The following is a 3,726-nucleotide window of genomic DNA, read 5'->3' as shown; positions in this document are numbered from 1 at the left end:
TTTTGTTCGCATGTCAAAATTTATAATGTAATCACTTATGTGAACCACAATTGTAAATAGTGCATATTATAAAAGTAAACTTAAATTGCAAAGAAAGTCATATACAAAAGTTTAAAGACTCGAGTACAAAAGGAGCGACTCTCTAAACACTAAGGCTGGTCGGGAAGACTTCGAGCCGGAGCACCAGCTGGTCAGGCCCTGGTCGGGTTTTGGGCGGCCGCAGCAGCCTGGTCCTCCTCGGCCAGGTCCGCAAGGTCGCCTGCCAGAGATTCGGCAGGTCGGAGAAGTCCAAATCAGGATTCTTTGCGCAAAGGACGTAGATGGACCGATCGCCCAGTCCGCGGCCTTCTCCTCCAACCCCTCAAGACTGATTCTGCATCTCCGCAGTCAGTGCAGCGATCCTCTCCCGACATCCTGAAGTTCGGCATCAAGAGCCAGCCTTTCCTGTTCGAAGGCCATTAGCTTCTTCAGCTCGCTGAGCCCGTTCGAAAGTCGCCCGCAGTTCTTCGTCCTTTTCGCGACTCCTTGGTGAGACGGGCGGTCGTCCTCTGAAGCTCTTTGATCTCCTCTGCACGACGGCGAGCTCAGCCTTCTGGAAATCCACTGATCGCAAGGCGGCATCCTTTTGGTGCAGATACCTATCCGCCGCTTCGAACGCTTGTGGTCTTTCAGCTTCGACGGATCCAAGCTCTGCTTCAGCTTCAGCTTCGCGACTCCTCTTTCAGGGCGCTAGTCCCCTTTGCGTCCCCCAGACGATCTTCTCATGGACATCCTCATCGCAAGTAATCCTCGCGAGCAGAATATGGTTTAGAAACAAATCGGATTGGAATTTCCAAGTATGGTTAATTTACCTGCTAGATGCTGAAACGACGTAGCCAGCAGGTCGTCGCCCGTATCTGCAAATTCATTGTATGACTCCGATAGCTCGCAATCGAGCAGGCCATAAACGATCGGCTGCAGGTACTCGGGCAGACTCCCAACGAATCTAGAAAAGGTGCGTCTGTTGCACCTGCCTCGCCCACAGGCTCCTACCGACCTCGGGACCCCGACGCGACCAAGAGGCTCTCTCTGATCGGTCTCTGACTCGTCAGGCTGAATTTGCTTTCTCTTCTTTGACTTCTGGGCCGGAGCCTTTCGCTTGGGGCGAGTAGTCGGTGCTGAGCAGCCTGTCCGACCTGGTTGCCCCTTGCGCAGCAGGGGGGGCTGGGAGTGGGGACTGTTCGCACCGGCTGTGCGGGACAGCACAAGCAGCATCAGCCTCCCTCTCGACCCGATCTGTGGAAAGACAAACGGTGCTCGGCGGGGACTGCCCGGATTCCTTTGGGGGCACGTTCCTGCATTCAAGGTCGTTAGTAATCGAGACCAATTCGCGACCAGAAGGGGACTAAGTGTGACCTACCTTTTGAGGTTCTAAAGACGCCGGTCGCTGAAAAAACCGTACTTCCGCAAGTTCGCGGTTGTCACAAGCTTCGCGTGCGACTATCTTCGTCTAATACTCCGAAGGATACGAGCTATCGGGTCAGCTGAGTAGCGAATGATGGGTGTTCTGTTAACTGCAAAACAAATCAGGTCGTTATTATGGATCAGGCGAGCAGATAATAGACTCAATAAGAAAACCTACTTGGATCTTGAAACGGCAATAGCCGTTGTAAATGAAAAAGAAGAACTTTGACTCGTAGGCCCGCCATGCTGGGGTAGTATGTATCCCCGCGGCAATGGTAGGTTGCCGAGATAGGTAATACGAGTCCTTATCCCTACTCTTTTAAGGTAGTAGACGACACCGAGCTCTACCGCCGTTGGCTCCCTAAGCCGCTCTCGCGAGCACGCATGTACATCGCGACAGCGATGACATAGCGGTTGGCGTCAATTGCATCGGGGCGATCCCGAAATGACCAGGACCGACCTGATGAAAGGATGGAAGGGAATCCTCCCTCCACCCTTGAAAATCTCCTCTGAGATCGCGGCGAGGCCAGTGTCTGGGCGCCGCGCGGTCTGGTATGGCGAGGAACACCTCTGCGCGAATATCGTACTGCGTCTTTATTATTTATACTCCTCGGAAGTAAGAACCGAGTAAACATCAAGGGCTGCGTCGGGGGCTTCCCGCGAGGACGAGCTGGTCCTTCCTCGGGTCTGGATGTGGACGGTTCCATTCCAGTCTGCAACATCGACAGAAACGGTCATTAGGGCCTTTGTGTTCGTCCCGAGTGATGACAGGAAGCCTAAAAATCTATCAACGACTCGAGCCGCCCTCCAGGCTCGAATCCAAGGGCGGGGTCGTGTCCGGTGAAACGCTGAGAGACCCAACGCCACTATTCCCCACACAACAAAAAAAAAAAAAAAAAAAAAAAAAAAGAAAAGGAAGAAGGAAAACCTTACTCTCTGAGACGTGAGGCTGATGCCGAAATCCGTTTCGATTGCCTGAAAAATGCCGATCGGACGAAGTTGCTTCTGGCGTTCGAAGGTTTTCTGTTTGAAGCGAAAGAAGTTTCGGTGGCTTCATCAGAAAAGTGAGTTTTTATATGGGGATTGCGAATCGACGGTTACCACCTTTGGAACTGAAACGACAGCCCACTCTCCTCTCCCGCATTAAATGCGCCCCACGTCGCATTAAAGACGCAGTAATGGCCTGTTTCGGTTACGCTGCGCCATAACACTGTCAAACGGTGCCAGCTCAGCACGCAGAGCATTTAATGTGCCTGACAGCTTTAGCGCGCGCAGACCGCATGGCAGCGTGAAACCAGGTTCGTTGAACTGTACAGAGGAGCGCCCCTCAGATCCAGGTCGCTAAGGTGGAGATTGTCAGGTCGCCTGACTGAGGACTGCATGAGGTCGTTGTCGCCAGAGTCTGTACCGGCTCTTCCGTTCAGGTCGGGGCGAGTAAACTTCAGCGTAACTTAGTTTCCAAGGTGACCTTCGAACTTAAAAACTAGGGGGCTTCTGTTAGCCTAAGAAAATAAAGGGCTGACGTGGGAAGAGTCACGTGAAGGACACACCTGCTCCCGTCAGAGCAGCCCGCACACGTCAGGCCTGCCAAGTGATGTGGAGCCCACACGCGTCCATTCTCCTGCCACAGTCGTACGATGTCAGCTGGAACACGGGAAATGGGACATAAAGCCGGATTATATACTGACAATCACACCAAACCACGGATTTAGCAATGATTATACGTTTCGATTCAGTATAAAATAGGGAAGACCCCTTCATTAAGGGGATTCGGCCATTTTACATACAAAAGAACAAACGGAAATCTCTCTCTTGTAAACTTTGCTTTGACTTTTTCGTCTGATGTAAGTCAGCTCGCGACCGCGACCTGACACCCACCAATATCAATACCAATCAGTGGACGTAGGACTTGCTATCTTAGCATCCGAACCACTTAAAAACTCCCTCTACAGCTATTTTACTTTTCGGATATTCTATTTTCACGTGCATCAAACAGTCACTTGATATCATACACGTAAAAATTCGTTGGTGTAAAAACGAGCATCAACAAATAGGAATAAAAATATAGAGTATAGGAATTTGGAAAGGAGGAAATTGGAATAAAATTATGGTGTATCGGAATTTGGAAAGGAGAAATAAGTTATTTGAGGAAAACAAATTTACATATTATCAAAATGGAAAAATGGCAAGTGAAATTTATCCGAAAAGAAAAATAGAAATGATGACGTTAAGATAGAAATTTAGAAGGAAAAATATTATAGAAAGGTAATTTTGGATTGAAAT

The sequence above is a fragment of the Pistacia vera genome, unplaced genomic scaffold, assembly GCF_008641045.1.
Source record: "Pistacia vera cultivar Batoury unplaced genomic scaffold, PisVer_v2 Contig702, whole genome shotgun sequence".
Lineage (NCBI taxonomy): Eukaryota > Viridiplantae > Streptophyta > Magnoliopsida > Sapindales > Anacardiaceae > Pistacia > Pistacia vera.
The sequence above is the reverse complement of the archived record's forward strand: the minus strand, read 5'-3'. Positions refer to the sequence as shown.